The sequence below is a fragment of the Macaca thibetana genome, chromosome 7 (assembly GCF_024542745.1).
Source record: "Macaca thibetana thibetana isolate TM-01 chromosome 7, ASM2454274v1, whole genome shotgun sequence".
Lineage (NCBI taxonomy): Eukaryota > Metazoa > Chordata > Mammalia > Primates > Cercopithecidae > Macaca > Macaca thibetana.
This window is the reverse complement of record NC_065584.1, coordinates 137,563,701-137,583,346: the sequence shown is the minus strand read 5'-3', so window position 1 is coordinate 137,583,346 and position 19,646 is coordinate 137,563,701. Positions and strand designations below refer to the sequence as shown.

Below are 19,646 nucleotides of genomic sequence, written 5' to 3'. Positions count from 1 at the left end.
TTCCAAGTTATGAAACAAAGGCTTGAGGACTTCATCCAAATTCCACAGCTATAGGTAATGAAGCCAGGATAGAAACCTAGGCCTGTTGAATATTCAATTTCTCCACAGGACCACTAACTTTAAAGAGTGGAAAACAGAAAGTCTCCCTGCTTGACCTCTTTTCTACTATACCTTCTTCTTCCTGCCTCTTCGAACACACTGTCATATGCAACCACTTTCTTAAAGAGCCTTAATAACTTTTTATATAAACTTGCTTTCTGTAATGTCAACTTTTCAGCCATGTGATATCAATCCCCTCAAATTTTGTATTTGATAGTGACTCCTGTGAATCCTTTGATCATGTCTTAGGCCAATTCTACAATTATTCAGACCCTTTCTGTTATTAATATATAGTCCAAGGAAGTTCACTCTCAGATCCAATTTAAAGCTCAAGTCTACATAGACTAGAACTGTGGCTCCAGGAAGATAGAGGAGAGAAATGGGTTGGCTATCAAGGCCCAATCTTCCTCCCTGAGGCTCCAACCGTGTGCTGGAGCAGGCAGAAGAGTGGGAGAGGCAGAAATCTCTGGCTCCCTCTGATTTTCACGACCAGGACAAAAGGGGCACATGCCCTGCACTTGTCCAGCCCTGGGAGTGAGCCTCTCCTGGAATGTTGCACCCTGGGCCCTCCCTTGCTGCAGCCTCATCCCAGCCCTGCTCAGTCTGTTTCCATTTGAGGCTGGGGTCCTCTGCGGTATGGTGGTCTCCACTAGGAGATGCACATGTTTATCTACAGGCAATGTCTGGTTTTCCCTGGGCACTCCCTTTACTGAGGCTTTCTGGAGGAGCCGCAGCTTCCCCTGGGTCCCCATATTTCAAATACACCCCCTGGTTAGGTGTCCCCTTATTTTGCCTGGAATCCCCATGGACTTCTGCCTCCAACTTCATCCTCCTGCATGTGGAGCCTCAGAAACCACAGAGTTTTCTTATGTCCTCATGAAGGGCTACACCTAAGAACGATGGGGCAAGCCAAGCATTGGCCCCCATCCTCTTCACAGCCACTAAAGCACAGTCCCTTTAGAACCTGCTGGTGCAGACTCCTGGAACTGGCTTCCCACCTTCCCAACATTTGCATCGGCCCTAGACTAAAACCAGCGAACTTCAGGGGACATATATCAGACTCTCCCTAAAGCCCTGTCCCCATAGTGTTCTGGTTTCTGGTTGCTGATTTCAGAGAATGCTCTTTTCTATACCGAATTAGGTTACTACATCCTATAGCAGGTGTATTTTCAGAAGCCCAGGAAATCTGCTTTTTATAAGCGTATAGCAAAGGTCCCAGGTTTAACAGTGCTAGCATCACTAAAGCCACCACTGAGCATGCAAAATCTTCCTGACTCTACAGGCCTCCATCCCTGCAGAGAGAAATGCTAGATGCCCACATCCTGACCTTGAGCTACTTGCCTGACTGGGATTTTTTTTTTCCACTATCTTTGGAAGCACTAAGCTATTTCTGAACCCTGGTTTCTTTTCTGATTGCTTACCAGGCAATTATTCTCCAGGTTCTCCATTTGCCCTAGAAACAGAAAGAATCACTCCAGAAGGTCAAGAAGCACAAGTAGCACCAATGAGAAGCAGCACAAGAGGCTTTCCAGAGCCATAGACAGCATTGCCCGCATTAGATGGACTCACAGCTGTGCATTCTCACAACCCCCAATGTGTCCTGTGTGTGTTGTTTTGAGCCCCGGGGTGATGGGGCCCAGAATCAGAGGCCCTTGGGGTCTCCTGGTTCAACCTCCCAGCTGATCAGATTGACATCTGACCTCAGAGTCTGGGACCCCATTCGGTGATAGGTGGAGGACTCAGGTCCCTGGGAAGTCTCCCTACAGAAGGCAAAGGTTTGCAAGCCATGCTCCTCAGAGTCCTGAGGGCTAGTGACAGGGCTGAGAGGAAGCAGGAAAATCGCTTCTTTTTGATAAGTTTTATGTAATGGATTTGGGTGACGATTTAATATAGAGAAAAGGTTCCAAGCCTTTAAAAATGAAAAGAGGGTAGGATTCAGTTTCAGAAAAAAGAAAGGGGGTTTCAAGTCCTAGCTATGCCCTTCATTAGTGGTTGACTCTGAGAAAATTAATGCCTCTAGACTCACTTCCTCATTTATAAAATGGGGGAAACAATAGCTGCCCAATTGTCTTCAAAATAGTAATTAACATGAAATATAGGAAAATGTTTATATTACTTAGAACACAGGAAGGGCCTTTGCGTTACATTCTCTCCTTTTAATCTTTATGACCACAATATAATGTAGGTGCCATTGACTTCCACTTCACATATTGAAAAAAAAAAAATAAGAGTTTGGAGAAGTCAGTAAATTTCTTATAGTCACAGTGATTGATCCAAGATTTGCTCTCAGTTCTGACTCTTGCTCCTCCTAGGAGCAGAGGACTGAGCTATGCTTCACATTTGTTTTATTTATCAAACCTCAAAATAAAACGGTCACTTCAACTGCAGAAGGCATCATCAAATCAGAGACAGAACGAGGTTGCAGAAAAACCTTGGGCCAGAACTTCCACTTAAGTGCTAAGACTCTAAGCTGAGCCAACGTTTTGAGGTTAATGCTGCCATTGTCATTCTCCACTGCTCCCCACACCACTGTTCTTGCTTCTGTTTACAGAAATGCTAATGACAATAATGGCAACTGTTCATTGAGCCCAAAGCACTGGGCTCACTGCTTGATATATATTATCTCATTTAATCATCTCAACTCAGTTAATGCTTCCAACACTTTTTAAGTAGGCACTTTTACTATTTCCATTTAATAGCTGAGGAAAATTATGCACAATAAAGTGGCATAAAGTTCCCCAAGTCACCTGGCTAGTCATATTGTACATGCCATTGTTGCTGCAACAAGTATATCTCTCTGTTGCCACCACTAATTCAGCCACCATCACCATGGTTCCTGACAACGCTGCCATTGCCACAGCTACAAGGCTGTCAAAGCCCTACTTCACCTTCTGGCCTCCAAAAGGAAAAATTGTTCTTCTCGGTTTTGCCATCCTTCAAGCAACATGGGGCAAGCCCTAAAGGATGTTTGAGGAAAACACTCAATGACCCTGAGTTGTGCCTTGAAGTTATTCAAGTGTTTTGCTGTTCACTGGGAGGCTGGGCAGTGTGGCCAAGCTAAGAAGGCAGTTAATGCCACCCTGGAAAACAGACCAGTGCATGATTGGAAGTCACTGAGAACAGACAACATGAACAACAGACTCAAATCATATCTCATTTACTTATAGCAAGACGAGAGTGTATAGAAGATCCAGACACTTACAAGGCATCAGTTCCCTGTGGCCAGCAAAGCCACTCTGTAACTGTCTCAGGCAGCTACAGTACAAGTGCCCCAACCCCTCCCCTGTGGAGTCTGAAATACAGAAATCTGGGTGCCTGTCTGAAGGCCACTGAATCTAAAACAGAAAGATATTTTCATACAGGGGGATAAGTTCAGCATAGGCTGTATGGACCTTTATCTCTTGGTAAGGAAGTTGTCCAGAACCATGGCCCATTCTTATGTAGCCAAACAAAAGTCGAAAGATTGTGTGCACAGGACTGGCTCTCCCAACACCAGGCATCTCCATCCTCTCCTCTCTGTCTACGTTGGGAACACCTCGGTGGCTAGGGTATTTGTTGCTCCTCTTATTTATTTATTTATTTAGAATCATCACCGTCATGATGAATATTTATTGAATACTTTCTGCATCTTAGGTACTATATTGAGTGTAAAAACATACATCATCTTATTAATCTGTATGACAACTCTGTGAAGTAGTCACAATCATTCCCAATTTACAGATGGGGAGACAGAGTCACAGAGATGTAAACAACAAAGCCAGGATATTCGATGCCAAGGTGAAGATTTTTAACCACGAAATATGCCATCCAAGCTCTGTCTGTTGGCCCCAAGAGTCCATTCCCTTCCTCTGAAGAACAGAATATGGAACATATTGTAAAAACTCTTGAGAGTAGACAGGAAAAAATCATTTCACCACATTGCCACTTTTTAATGTGGTTTTCTTTGTGCTTTTCTTGCATTCATTTCTTTCTCCTGTGCAAAATATTTAAAACAAGCACATTCTTTTTGAGCTTACTATATATTCGCAAAACCACATAAAGAATAACAAAGCTTTATAATTCTGATGGTGATAATAATATTAATAAACCAATTTCCATTTGGTTCTTTGATCAGCTAATCAACATATTCAATGAACCCTGCATCAAGCATCAGGATGTATATTTGGAAATTATGGAGATGATTCAGGAGCAGGCCCTATCCTTAAAAGTAGTTAATTCTATGGGAAAGACAAGGCCCAGAGGACATCAGCTTTAAATATCGTTGGCCTAGATAGCCAGTTTTTCCTCCTGAAACATTACAAATACTCCTTCTTAGTGTCCATCTGAAACATATTTGTGCAATACCAAATGCAGACCTTATCAGGTAGGATCGGCTATATAATTTTCAGGGTACAGTGCAAAATGAAACTTTGAGGCATCTTCTTGAAAAATTAATACAAATTTCAAGATGGAACAACAGCTCCTTAAACCAAGCAAGGGGTCCTTCTAAGTGCAGGACCCTGTTGGATTGCATGAGTCGCGTACACGTGAGGCTGGCCCTGGGATCAGGTCATTGTTTTGTGTTCAGTACCAATGTTGGTTCTGTTTCTGTGTTATTTACTATGACCACCCCCAAGCCAACTCTTCTTCCTGAGCCAGCTGCCTGCCCCAACAGTTCTTACAGGCGACACCTGCTACTTCTATGTCCTACTGAGTCCCTGTCCCAACCTTTCTAATTAACTATTTTCTGTATTCCATTCTTCTCTTCACAATTGATTGAATAGGCAGCACTGGCTGTCTCTTTCTTAGAGCTCAGAGTAATCTACTCCTCAAAGCTTCAGCCCTCAGCCCTCCTCCCACCTGCAGGCCACTTGCCCCTTTTCCCCCTTCGCCAGGAGAAGTGGGGTTGAGAGTGAGGGGAAGCAAAAAGAGCTACAGATAATCTAATTCTTGCTATTACCGCCATGGTAGCCACAATTGACTTTGTGGGGGTTTTTTTGTTTTTTTGTTTTTGTCTTTTTTGTTTTGTTTTGTTTTTTTCACCACCGTACAAGTTATTTTTCATGAAACTTTCCAACAGTTGGCCAACAAACTATCAATACCACAAAGCAGCCTCAGTTAAAGGTTTTCTCAGTTTTTTACAGAAGTGTATTACCAAGCTGAATTCAAGGAATGTGGTGATATTCCTAATAACTATGGTTATGGTGGGCACCTCCATTTTCATACTTATCTGGCAGTTGTAAACAATGCATCTTGTTCACCAGAAATGATCCTCTAGTTATATACAAGGCAGTTAGTGCTGGTGGTCAACTGAACAGTGCAACCAGTAGAGCCTACAAGTGTTCAGAGGAAGACTGCACTGTGAATTCGAGAAATTTAAAAATCTGAATGAAGGTATAGATTAAAAGTCTTATTTCCACAAATTAGAATAGAATTATAAGTCTGTCCTCTAACTCAATAGCAGAGAACCTGTAAATCTCAAAGAATATTTTTCTATATGGAATCATATGTTTTTAAAATTACCTTCCAAAATCCAGATTTTATTATGTGTTTCTATCTTTATAAACTTTTTAAAGGTCATTTAGAATAATTTCTACTATGTCCAATGCTTACACTTTTATGTCTGTTTGGTTTTTTTTTTAACTCATCACTCTTTTATTTTTCCTAAATCTTTTAATTGGCTCCCTGGTTTCTTAACAGTTAATTAATTCATTGCAAAATAGCAGGCATATGCTTTGATCCCAGGATGGTTTGGCTACAAATATGATTGCCTAGCTGGAAATCTGCTGCCCAGTCTCTGAATCCCTTTGCCTCTTTCTCTGTATTTTGTTTGGCAATTAGTACTTTCCCCCTGGGTTTCAGGGTTATAATTAGTATTCTCATATCTTATCTCTCTTGCTGGTGTACAGGTTCCCCAAGGACAAGATTCTGATTTGGTTCATATGTGTATCCTACAAGTAGAAGTTAGTTTAAAAGGGCAGATGGTTTGGTTGACTATCTGGTTGATTGGTTGGCTAGCTGGAAAAAAGGGAAAAGAAAGGAAGATTTTCATTACATGCCCAGCTCTCACTGGGTTCTTAAAAAAATTGCTGTTCTTTCCAAGACCTTCCTCTCTTCTAATTTCTTAATAGATATAGATTCCCAGAAAATAACACCAAGGAAATCCCACTGCCTTCAATATCCAAATGCCATAAATATGACCAATGAATTGACATTGCTTATTCATAAAAGTAACCACACCAGCAACCAGCAACATCTACCTAAGTATGCCAAAGTTGCTTCAAAAAGAATAAAGCTATATGTGTCTCAATAAAGCCAACATTTTCTTGTTCAGATGGAAAAAGATGAACTTGTACCTCTAATACTAATATTGAACTAATTCTGATCTTTAAACTAAGATACAAATAATTTTAGAAAGCAATTTTCTTCTTTGCCTAAGGCAAGGTATAGTAAATACAGACCCTGACATATTTAAGATCCCATTCTTCTATCCATGCTTACACATTCCCCATCAGTGGTTCTTCCCAAAGTCCATGTAAAGAACTGAAGCAAAGTGTGTCTCCTCTGCCACGGCTGTGCTTTTAAATCACTGATTTATGTTCTAAGGCCCCCCAAGACAGCGTTTTACATAGTACCATGCTAGCCAGCAGCCAGAGTCCCAAAGGTGAGTGTATCATTTGAAAGGGTTTTAATGCAGTGGGGGAAGAAGCACTACCTCCCGGTAATCACATGATCAGGACACCTAAATGGACAGCCTCAGCCTGCATATTTTAACCTGCAGCTGGCGATGCAGCTCTGTTTGCACAATACTGTCCCGTGGCAGAATTACACAGCTCGCCATGGCTGCAGCCAGATAATTATTATTGATTCGCTCTCAAACTGTCAATCTGGGGACAGCTCTGAGGCAGTCAGTGATGGACAGAAGGAGGATTGGACAGCCACCATCCAACCAGGAAACTTCATCTTGAAAATGAACTTAGATGAGATGGTGCCGGTGGATAAGGGTAATTGATGATTGTTTCAGAGTGGAGAAAGGGGAAGAAGGAAAGATCTAAGAGAAAAAAAAAAGCCTTCTTGGCATTCATCTTAGTGTCCTTAATGGAATGTACTAAAGGCTATCCACAAACTCCATGAAGTTTTTGTGTGGTTTTGTCCAATAAACCTGTAATTTGTAATATGTCATGATAATCAGAATAGAAACCATTTTCCAAATAAAATAATGCTGTACAGTTCAGATGTTTCCTTGATTACCTTAGAATTTAGACATTTTTGACGATGTAGGCATATTGATTATTTTAAAATGTGTTGAAATATGTATTTGAATAGTCATTTTAACTTTTCAAAATACTTCCTCCACCTATTTGACCCATTGACAAATATATATTAAGCTCTTAATTTTTACAAAGCAATCTCACCATCTCAACCACGATTGGTAAACCATCAAATACCAGTTGACAATTTGATAGATGAGTACATTGAAGCCCAGAGCAGCTAAGTGACTTGGCTAAACTCACAAAACTCTTTAGAGGCTGAACTAGACATAGATCCCACAAGTGCTGCCTCTTAGACCCTTGTTCTTCCCCTAATGGTCATTCCCATTCATCAAATGGCTATCCTGAACCAAGCACTAGGCAAGACACTTTGCTTAGATTATCTCATTTTAAATTCACAACAGCAAGGTGGTTCACACGAACCTTTTTTTAGTTTTGTTTTTGACAGAGTCTTGCTCTGTCGCCCAGGCTGGAGTGCAGTGGCGCCATCTCGGTTCACTGCAAGCTCCGCCTCCCACGTTCACGCCATTCTCCTGCCTCAGCCTCCCGAGTAGCTGGGACTACAGGCGCCCACCACCGCGACCGGCTAATTTTTTGAATTTTTAGTAGAGACGGGGTTTCAGCGTGTTAGCCAGGATGGTCTCGATCTCCTGACGTCGTTATCCGCCCGCCTCGGCCTCCCAAAGTGCTGGGATTACAGGCGTGAGCCATCCCGCGCAGCCCACATGAACCCTTTCTTATAGATGAGAAAATGAAACTCAGTGATTTTGGGATTTGTCTAAAGTCACTGAGCCAGGATTTGAATCCCACACTGCCTGGTGCGGTGGGTAAAACAAGGGAATTGTGTCAAAGGATCAGGGCTACTTCAGCAGCTACTAAAGAAAAACAGTAACACTGAATTCGAACAATAACATATTAAGCCACTGTCCTGTGTAGAGAGTGCCTCCCCTGCCAGCAGAGAATAATATGGCTTCCATGGCATCCCGCTCCAACCCTTCAAAACCCAGAAGCCATTGAAAAATTCTCACTAAAAGGCAGTGGTGCTGGACCTTTTATTTGTTCCTATAAAAGTGCAGTGGGTCAGCAGACCCGGCCTGTGGAAACCAGTGGTCACGCTGATCCAGACAAGATTAAACACCAGCCTCCATGGCTATGTTCCACGTGATTCTCTATTTGTCTGTCCTCATTTGAGACATGACTGATGTTTGTTGATTGTCAGTGACATTGCTTTACACTCTCATTTCCAGGCCTGGGGTTGTGTCATGCCAGGGCACCTTCAATTATCTTAAGGAATCATCTCAACATACTTTTTAAAAGGAAGGAGTTGTGAGTTCATTTACATTTTAAAAAAGAAAACATATTGCAGAGAATTATTTTAAAAGGAGAACATAGTCTAAAAATCAAGCCAAAACAAAGACACACAGAATTAGAAAATCATTGACGAAAATAAGTCACATATTATTTGGAAAGGGGGAGGTTGATATCCATATTCCAAGAAGTTTGAATCAAACATCCTAATTTTTGGCCAAAGGGAAAGCAAATTGCATTCTGTTCCCTGCAGTTTAACCTGTCACGTATTAGGTTTCTGGTCACTTCTAGCATTCACATATTCAGGCTTTGGCTTTGTTATTTTTTGAAAGAGTCGCGCTGCTGTTGCCCAGCCTGGAGTGCAGTGGTGTGATCTTGGCTCACTGCAACCTCTGCCTCCTGGGTTTCAGCAATTCTTCTGCCTCAGTCTCCCAAGTAACTAGGATTACAGGAACCGCCACCATGCCCAGCTAGTTTTTGTATTTTTAGTAGAGACAGGTTTCACCATGTTGGCCAGGCTGGTCTCGAACTCCTGACCTCAGGTGATCCACCCTCCTCGGCCTCCCAAAGTGTTGGGATTACAGGTGTAAGCCACTGCGCCCAGCTGTCTCTTCTTAAATTCGATGTATGTATTTATTTATTTATTTAAGACAGAGTCTCACTCTGTCACCCAGGCTGGAGTGCAGTAGTGCCATCTCAGCTCACTGCAACCTCCACCTCCCAGGCCGAAGCGATTCTCCTGCCTCAGCCTCCGGAGTAGCTGAGATTACAGCCACGTGCCACCATGACAAAAACTAATTTCTGTATTTTTTAAAGTAGATATGGGGTTTCACCGTATTGGCAAGGCTGGTCTTGAACTCCTGACCTCAAGTGATCTGCCTACCTTGGTCTCCTATAGTGCTGGGATTACAGACATGAGCCACCATGCCTGGCTAGGAGTGAAGATTCTAATAGCTACAGTATGGTGGATCCAGAAAGTTCCCCATCTGGCATATCCCTAATCTTGTGCTCAACATTTTTAACATCTTTTATCTCATTTGATCCACATAAAACTCTGAAAGATAGGGTAGACACTTACTGCTGCTATTTTACAGGTAAGCAAACTGAGGACCAAAGAGCTTCCATGGCCTATGCAATGCCGATTCGCTTGTGGGTAACAAAAGTAGGCCTAGAATACAGATTTCCTGACTGCTAATTCCGGGATATACCACTACATCTCACTGAGCCTGTGGTCATGTTTTTTTTTTTAACATACCAGATTGATTTTGCATGCGTGTGAGTTAAACACAGGACACTAGTAATAGTGTGGAAACCATAAACTTCTGTAATTATTATGGCAGTCTCCTGGTATATGCCATTAAAGTATCTACCCAAATTCGTTTATTAGGACAATATTGTAAAGCATCGTTTTTTTAAAAAAAAAGTTATCTTTTAAAATATATACGATTGCATATCTCTCTCTCTCTCTCTCTCTCTCTCTCTCTCTCTCTCTCTCTCTGGCCTAGGGTCTGAATCCCACAAAGAGACAACTAGAAGAAAGAGGGGAGCAAAAATAATCCAGAAGAGATATTTGCTTACACCCTCAATTATTGGAAGCATAGGCCATTTTCTAGCTTGTCTTGCAGCGTACAGTATCAGCAGATTACTAGACGCTATCTCTATGGGATACCTTTCCAAGCTCTCTGGCCTCCTGAGAAGGCCCAACAGCATGGACATCTAGTGGGATTATCCTTGTTTGGACTGAAGAAGATTTTGTCTCCATCAAGTAATGGTGGTATTGATGCACCACGACAGTATGGATTTGTGGCACCCTCACAATGGGCAGGTGTTATCCAAAGGCCTAGGAAAAAAAGTTACCACTCCAGTGTAAGAATGGAAAATGTAGGCTGGGCACGGTGGCTCACGCCTGTAATCCCAGCACTTTGGAAGGCCAAGGCGGGTGGATCATGAGGTCAGGAGATCGAGACCATCCTGGCTAACACGGTGAAACCCCATGTTTCAGTGAGCCGAGATCGCACTACTGCACTCCAGCCTGGGCGACAGAGTGAGACTCCGTTTCAAAAAAAAAAGGAAAATGTAGATTCTAATAGGAACCAAGAAGATGATGTTTGTGATTGCAAGTAAAATACTTCCTGAGGATGCCTAGAAATAATTAGAGGAAGAGGAGAAGGGGCACTCTGAATGGATCCTGGGTCAAGGTTTCGCCAGAGTAATAATGTATATATTATATTGTGTATTATAGCTCTAGGCTGATGTGGTCTAAAGATATGGGGGAGTCACATTAATATTTTTAGGTTTTTATTGAAAACATCTGTTCTACTTTTGTTTTCAGGAAAGGCACATTGATTTGGGGGTCTGACAGAGTTGGCTTTCAATGCTACCCTCACCCTATTTAATAGTTCTAGATACTTGGTCAAGGAATAAAATCTGCCTAGATCCATTTTAAGTAAAATTGAGATGATGCTGAAGTCATGAGGTTGTTGGGGACTCTCTGATATTAAAGGGAACAGACTCTTTACAAAAGAAGTAAGCCTCATCTGAGAAGGCAAAGGCAGAGTATTTCACAGTTCTGAAAGCCCATGCCTGTCTCAGGGATTAGCACAGCCCATGCGGATAGACTAGGCATTCTGCCTGGTGCCCCTGCATTGTCACTCACCCAGCTGTTTCCTGGGGCCAGGTTCCTTCAGTGAGCACTGTGATCCAGCCACTGTGACAGCTTAAGTCACATCCTCTTCCCCTGTCCCCATCTGGTTTGATGATCTACATCCCTGGATATGCCTTTCCAGAAATGTGTTCAGAAGTAAGCCCTATATCCTTCCTTCCAGAGGGAGAAGGCCAGGGGTCTCTGTGACGGGTGCTCTGAGCACTGCCGGGAAAGATACAGGTGTCCTCCCTTTTCCTCACTCCCCCAACAAAGGACATGAATCAAGCCTGTATCAAAGGCAGCAGTGGCAGAGGAGAAGGTCTGCTTCTGAGGAGGAATGAGCCAAGCTGTGGAGAATGCTTAAGTAGAATTGGCAGCAGGAATCTTTGATGCCTCCAGCAACAAACACTTGAGTGGCAGGACTGTAGTGTTGATTTTTCTTTTAATCTTCTCTCACCTTCATGATAACATAGTTATCTGCTGGAAAAGTCATTCTTTGCCCTTTTATGTCACTGAGGCCAAGAATCACAAAACTCTTGCTTCATTTATAATTTTGAAATAAGTCTTCACTCCCTATAATTACTAAAAAAAAAAAAAAAAAAAAAAAAAAAACAGAAAACAGAAAAAAAAAGCGAGTGTGTCCATATATGACATCACTTTTTGTGGTCATGATGTTTCCCTCCATGCTTTGTTAAGAGCTAGAGCCAACCTAACAAGCTGATTGACAGAGGCAGCATCAGAGGTGACTGAAAAGAAAGGACGGAGGGGAAGAGAGAAAAAAACAATTGAGAACCTGAGAGAAGCCCTTGAGTTTATCAGTTACTGGGGGTTGGATGACTCGCTGTTTGAAGAGCCAGAGAAACTTAGACAAGTGTTGCTCAGTCTGGCATGGGGGAAAGTGCTGGAAAACCAAGAATTTATTGTTAGACAAAGCATAAATTGACATCTACCTTTGACTAGGCTTTGCATGTGTGGGGTAGGGAGAGCAGGTAGAAAGAGGAAGCATCATAGAATGAAGATGGAATTAAAGGGGTCTAGAATGATCTTCCAGACTCTGTGCAATGAGACATAAAAATTGCTGAATAGTAAACACTTTCATTCTTTCATTGGAGAGCTTCATAAAAACCTAAACAAAGATTAATAAGAAGACCATATCGAGGCTAGGCACGATGGCTCACACTTGTAATCCCAGAAATAAGACCCTGACTCAAAAAAAGAAAAAGAAAAGAAAAAAGACCATACTGAAAACATTTAATGTAACCCCAAAATACTGGCACACCTGGTATTAGTCTACCATAACAAAATGTCACAGACTGAGTGGCTTAACAACAAAAATGTATTTTCTTACAGTTCTGAAGGCCAGAAGTCCATGCTCAAGGTCCAAGCACATTAGGTTTCTGGTGAGGGCTCTTTTCCTGACTTGTGGACAACCAGCTTCTCCATAAATGCTTACATGGCCTTTCCTTGGTGTGTGCACCCACGGGGAGGTAGGGGAAGAGAAAGAGGACAAGCTCTCTGGTCTCTCTTTCTATAAAGGCACTAATACTATTAGGTCAGGGCCCCATCCTATGACTTCATTTCACATTAATTACTTCTTTAGAGGGCCCCTCTCAAGGTTAGGGCTTTAACATATGAATTTGGAGGAGGGGGCACAAACATTCAGTTCATAAAACACCTCATGTCCAGTCTCAATTTGTTGACATCCAAAAAACAGCAAAAAGGGATTTAAATCTTTAGTGCAGTCTCTCAGAGAGCCATACATACTTACTGCAGATAGAGCCAAATGCTCAAATTCTTTGCCAGTCTCCCTGGAGTTTCATTCAATGTGATAGTTGCTCTGCAGAACCTGTCCTTTAGCCCATACTCCCCAGACTCCAGCCGATGTGCTTGACTCTCGCTTCCTCACACTGTCTTCTCACTTTTTGATTGATCCCGTTCTTTCGTGAATTGTTGTAGGCCAGTGGTTCTCAAACTGGCCGGTCTCAGAATCACCTGGGAAACTTGATAAAAATACAGTTGCCCTTGATATAAGTGGGGAATTGGTTCTAGGACCAACCCCAAATCCACACATACTCAAGTCCCACAGTCCGCTCAGCAGAGCCCAACATAGACAGACCACGCAAAAGTCAGCCCTCTGTATGCATGGGTTTCACATTCTTCAAATACTATATTTTCTATCTGTATTTGGTAGAAAAAAATTAGGGTATAAGTAGGCCTGCACAGTTAAAACCTGTGTTGTTCAAGGGTAAACTGTACTAGACCCCAGACCCTGTACTATTTCAACAAGCCCCGACCTCTGTGTTCTTTACTCACTCCTCAGGTGATTCTGACACTCATTCGGTGTACTAGTCTGCATGGGTTTCCATAACAAAATCCGATAGACTGGGTGGCTTAAACAAAAGAAATTAATTTTTCTCACAGTTTAGAGGCTGGGAAGTCTAAGATCAAGGTGCCAGGAGGGGTCAGTTTCTGGTGAGGGTAATTTTTCTGCTTGCAAAGGCCTCCTTCTTGCTGTATCTTCACAAGGCAGAGAGATGGAGAGATCTTTTCTCTCTTCTTATAAATCCACCCACCCTATCAGAATAGGACCTTGCCCTTATGACTTCATTCAATCGAAATTACTTTCTAAAAGCCCTATCTCCAAATACAGTTACATTGGAGGTTAGGACTTCAACATACAAATTTTTGTGCAATTGGGAGTGGGGGCTATAATTCATAGCACCTTAATTTGAGAACCAATATTTTAGGCCAATCGTTCTAAACTAGATTAAAGGAGTGATTTTCAAACATGAGCTGGCATCCAAATCACCTTGAGAGCTGGTACAAACACATATTATGGGCATGGAAACCTGGAGTTTCTGATTTGGTAGTTCCAGGGTGAAGCCCAAGACTACATTTATAAGTCCCTTGGTGGTGATGGTGGTGATGATCCAGGGATCTCTTTTTGTGAACAAATAGACTAGAAGAAAAAAATGCTGATATATATTTGATCAACTCCTCAAATTTTTACCTAAGAGTAGTTCTTAGGCCAAAGCAACAGTAAGATAAAAGTACTTTGAGGAGGTTCAACTTTCTCATAAAGGAGGCATTTCAAGCAATAGATCTTAAACTCAAGAGCAGTTTATAGAGGGAAGCTTTGGAATTTCTTTTTCTGAAAACCATCAGGAAAATCAGATGCTTTGGTTTGATTGGCAGCAACACTCTACTTAGAAGCCAAGAGGAAAACAGGCTGCTCTGGGAGCTCCATCAAGTGCAGCCTGAGTCTGTAGGTCAGGACTTGTGTCTACGTTACCTGCACCATGGAGCCCAAAAGCAGAATAAGTTTCCTTCCTTTCCTTCCTGGAAAGTGGAACATCTCAGGTGCCCCATCATTTTTATGTGAATGCATTGGTTTTATATTTTTCTCCTAGGCAAGAGATGCACCTGTCAGAGGAACCCTGCAGGGAGAGTGAAAAAAGGATAAAAGCTGATGGAGAGACATTGCGCTACAGACCAAGGACTCTCCACTCTGGCTGAGCATCAGAACTGCCTGCAAAGCTTAGTCAAAATATTGAGGCTTCAGCCCACCCACAATGATGAGATTCAGTAAGTCTGTGGGGAGCCAGATAAGCTCTTGTTGTTGTTATTTTGAAGCTCTACAAGTGTTGGTGGTTGCACAACCAGAGTTGAGACCCACTGCAGATGTTTCCAGTGCATAATTAGGCATAATCCACACAAGGACCTGGTGAGGCAGATGACTTATTCCCAGTTGTAACAATGAGAAAATGAACCCAGAGGGCTACAATTTATTACTAAATTTTAATATATAGCAAATGGTATAACTGAGATTGTTACCCAAATCTTCCTAGTCCACCGATGCCAAAGGATAGTGTGTGTGTGTATGTGTGTGTGTGTGTGAGAGAGAGAGAGAGTGGTGTGTGTTTGGTGTGCATTAGTGTTGAAGGACAATGACACTGTTAAGTTTCTTCTTTTGGAATCTAACTCAGAGGGTAATGTTTTCCTCCCTTCCTAAAATAAATGACACAGAGAGAAACAAGGTACATGTATTAGTTCATTTTCACACTGCTGATAAAGACATACCTTAGACTGGGCATTTTACAAAAGAAAGAGGCTTAACGGACTGGCAGTTCCATGTGGCTTGGGAGGCCTCACAATCATGGCAGAGGGTGAAAGGCACATCTCACATGGTGGCAGACAAGAGAAGAGTGAGAGCCAAGGGAAAGGGGTTTCCCCTTATAAAACCATCAGATCTTGTAAGAGTTATTCACTACCATGAGAATAGTATGGGGAAATTCACCTCCCGTGATTCAATCATCTCCCACTGGGTCCCTCCCACAATACAAGGGAATTATAGAAACTACAATTCAAGATGAGATTTGTGTCAGGACAGAGCCAAACCATATCAGTACTTTTCTCCCTTTCAAACCAACTCCCTCTTGAATGAGGATGGGAACAGGGCTCAATTTATTTATCATAACACAAGCACATGGTTATGCTTTTAAATATTTTGGAATAGCATATTTTCTTCTTTTTTATTGACATTTAGGTGGAAGCCATTGAAAGGACCTAAGAAGAAAAGGAAAACTAGAAATTGACAGTAAATCAGAAGTTCACAACCCGGATTATGTAAGGAGTTAATAACATAAGTAAAGATCAATAAATTCTCTTTTATTATAATTCTTGACTATATTAATTCTAGCTTACTTAATCACCAAAGTGAATAACTCTTAGAAACAAATTCAGAAATTTATTTTTAATATCTCACTAATAGCCAATTTTAAAAACAGCAAAATACCACTACACACCTATTAGAATGGCCAAAACCCAGAACACTGACAACACCAAATGCTCGTAAGGATGTGGAGCTACAAGAACTCTCCTTCATTGCTGGTGGGAATGCAAAACAGCACAGCCACCTTGGAGGACAGTTTGGTGGTTTCTTACAAAACTAAACATACTCTTACCGTATGATCTAGCAAACACACTTTTCAGTATTTACTCAAAGGAGTTGAAAACTTATGTTCACTCAACATGCACACAGATGTTTATAGCACCTTTATTTATCATTGCCAAAAACTAGAAGCAACTAAGATGACCTTCAGTAGGTGAATGGGGAAATACTGTGGTATGTATAGACAATGGAATATCATTCAGTGCTAAAAACATCAAAGAGCTATCAAGCCATGGAAAGACATGGTGGAAAATTAAATGCACATCACTAAGTGCAGGAAGCCAATCTGAAAAGCCTACAAACTGTATGATTTCAATAACAGAACATTACTTAAAAAGCAAAACTATGGAGACAGTAAAAAGATGAGTGGTTGCCAGAGATTGCAGGATAAAAGGAGAAATAAATAGGTATTTATTTATTATAATAAATAATAATAAATAGCTATGATATTTAACACAGAGAATTTTTAAGGCAGTGAAAGCAACCTGTATGAAACTACGATGGTGGATACATGTCATTATACATTTGTCCAGACTCACAGAATGTAAAACACCAATAGTGAACTCTAATGTAAACTATGGATTCTGGGTGATAATAATGTGTCAATGTAGGTTCATCAGTTTTAACAAATGGACCATTCTGGTAAAGGATATTGATAGTAGGGGAGGCTGGGCATGTGTTGGGGCAAAGGGTATATGGGAAATTTCTGTAACTTTCACTCAATTTTGCTGTGAGCCTAATACAGTTCTTTAAATATTCTTTTGAAAAAACTCATTAATGGGTGAGATCACTAATTGATATCAGATAGTACAAACTCCTTTTAATTTATCTGCAAGGAAATGGCCTCCTTGAATGTCCCCAAGGACCCATGAGGACCAAAGGGATGCACAAGCACCTGGGAAACTATAAATTGCCACATAAAATATATCATCGTCATCACTATTAATTTTAAATTGAAATATAAAATGTATGGAGCATCTGCAGAGCACCATATGGCCCACTCTTCCTCACATTCTCCCCTCTCTCTTCCCTTCCTGCCTGCCCTTCCTCCTTTTCCTGATTTCCTTCGCCACATGCTCCAACACTCTGTACTCTTCTTCCTAGGTGGTCTAACCCCAGAAGTCACAGTACCATCTTTTGCATTTAAAAACTCAGGACCAACAACAAAGAAATAAACATTGATGATGTATAGCTAAATGAGAAAAGCCTAATTCCAAGTGTTACTCTGCCCCTAGTAAGCAGATGAACATCATGTACACATGAAAAAGCAGTAGAAAAACAATGACAAGAAATGTAATAATGTAGCATCACATGGACACAAGATTCTCCTTTTCTTTCATTGCTGTTCCAATGTTCTTAAAGCAACTTTAAATATTAAACCTAATTTTTCATGTACCGTATCCCCAAGGCCCTCACCACATCCTTAAAACACCTTTCCCATCACTGAAAAAAAAAAAAAAAAAAAAAAACCAAAACTTTAAGATCAAATTCGTGTGGTCAGAGTCTAGATCCTTTGTCAGACAAATGAATACCTAAGAGTCTCCCTTTCTAGACAAGTCAGAAAACATAAGCAGGCTGTTTTTCCTCATGTGTTTCCTCTTGTTTGCTCCTGCTCTCTGGGTGCCTACGTCCATCCACACTCCATCAGAAGAACTATGGGCTGAGCAGCTGGTCTCCTAGAACCCTGTGACTGATGTGGCGTCCTCCTATGTGGACCATGGCCTGGCCAGTCCCCATGGCTAACACATCCCACTGTCAGGGGCAGCCAGGACTGTTCCTATCAACCGTCCTCATCCATTGCCCTACCGCCAGAAACCTGCTTTGGGGTCCCCAGAGGCATCTTCCCTTCCCCATCAGTGAAGCAATCACACAATCGTATTTTCAGCAATGGCCCCACCGTGCACTGTTGCTGAGATGTTTCCATTTTCAAAAAAAAAAAAGATACATATATATTTTAACATATGTGTACATACATTTTACATAGATATGTAAATACATGTAAAAATACTATACATGCATGTATCTCAATCATCAGAGGTACATGGGGATGTGCAGAGAACTTTGCCAAGGCACCAAATAGACATTTTTCGCATCAGTCTGACTCAAAAGTAACCAACTTAAGACATACCTTTATATGAAAACAAGTATATCATGAAGTAGAATAAAAATTTTACAAACGCTTTTAAGATAAAAGTGGAAACTTGAAAGACATTCCCTGGGAAGCTTTGGTCAGATCCCTAAGGTTCAAATGCACTCTCCTGTGCCTGATGTCAGTGGGAAATGCGACACGCTGGGCACCTAGAGGCACGAGGAGCGGTGATTACACTTGGCAGGGACTTTATAAAAACCCTCTGGTGCGTTCTAATTTACTTCCTGGAGAGTAAATGTCCCAGCTCGCTGAAGCCAATGCAGAACCTTGAAAATCACCTACATTTGGTAACTGCAGGTAGAGCAAGCAACAGTGGGACTTGTCTTTCCTGTCCTGCCTATGCCCAGCCCCTACTGGGCTGCTTCCTGCAAGGAATTGGGCCAACTGCCACCAGCCCCAAAGGAGGAATCTGGTGCTGCTCTGTTTTAGTAAATCTAGCACATTCAATCGCCCTTATTTTAACAGCAGGCTTGCTTTGCTATATTGATAAACCAAAAAGTTGGGGCCAAGCATGACCAGAAAACTGTTTTCTGACTTATTAATTTTATCATGTGAGGCCTGAGTTTCTCCAGACAGGAAAATGTTTCTCCAGCTCTTGCTTCTTTTCACTCAAGGGAGACTTTAGCTGCCTGTAAAAACTCACCCTAGTACGTCTACAAGTCACCAGAGGTGCCTCAGGTGTATGCAAGAATTAATCAGAACATCTACCCACGTCTCTTTCTGCTCTGATTCGCCATCAGGGTCCCTGGTAAGAAGTTCACTGATTGGGTCCCATTGCTGTCACCGCAACCTGTACCCAGATGCTTCATGTCGCAGACACCATCTTCTGTGCTTTCAGAGGCAGCAACTCTTGAGGTTCCAGGTGTATTTTGTGTGGAAGTGGAGAGGTTGACTTTTTCACCCACTCTGAGTCCTATGTTAGCATTCAGTACCAAAGCAACATTCCTGATGCCTCTGTACCTCACCCTGTTGACTGTGGAAGCAGCGGCTCAATTTCTGCATGCAATTTTCCTTATTACAAGGCTCAGAGACCTAAGACCAGACTGTAGATCAATATTAAAGAGAGACACCATGCAGTCTTACCCTCTTACCGCTTTTCATTTTCTTTCATCTCCCTCACTGCATAAAACCCCCTTCCTCCTTTGCATATCCGTTTACTCTAATTGAATACCTGGATTCCTCCTTTCACCAGCTCATCCTATATTCATGGACATGCCTGAATCCTCAAGGCTGGTGCCTGTTAAG

General features: G+C 41.8%; 1 protein-coding gene across 4 annotated transcripts in view; it reads left to right on the top strand.

Moving 5' to 3' along the window:
* Window positions 1-19,646, top strand: part of ARPP19 (cAMP regulated phosphoprotein 19) — a 974,666-nt gene that overhangs the window by 272,340 nt on the left and 682,680 nt on the right. Inside the window, exon 1 of one of the 4 annotated variants that reach the window (XM_050797954.1) lies at window positions 3,456-3,465. The exons of the other annotated variants lie outside the window; for them this stretch is intronic. The gene's annotated coding sequence lies outside the window, so the exon portion shown is untranslated. Of the gene's footprint in view, window positions 1-3,455; window positions 3,466-19,646 lie in introns of those variants that run through there. 4 annotated transcript variants of the gene reach the window in all.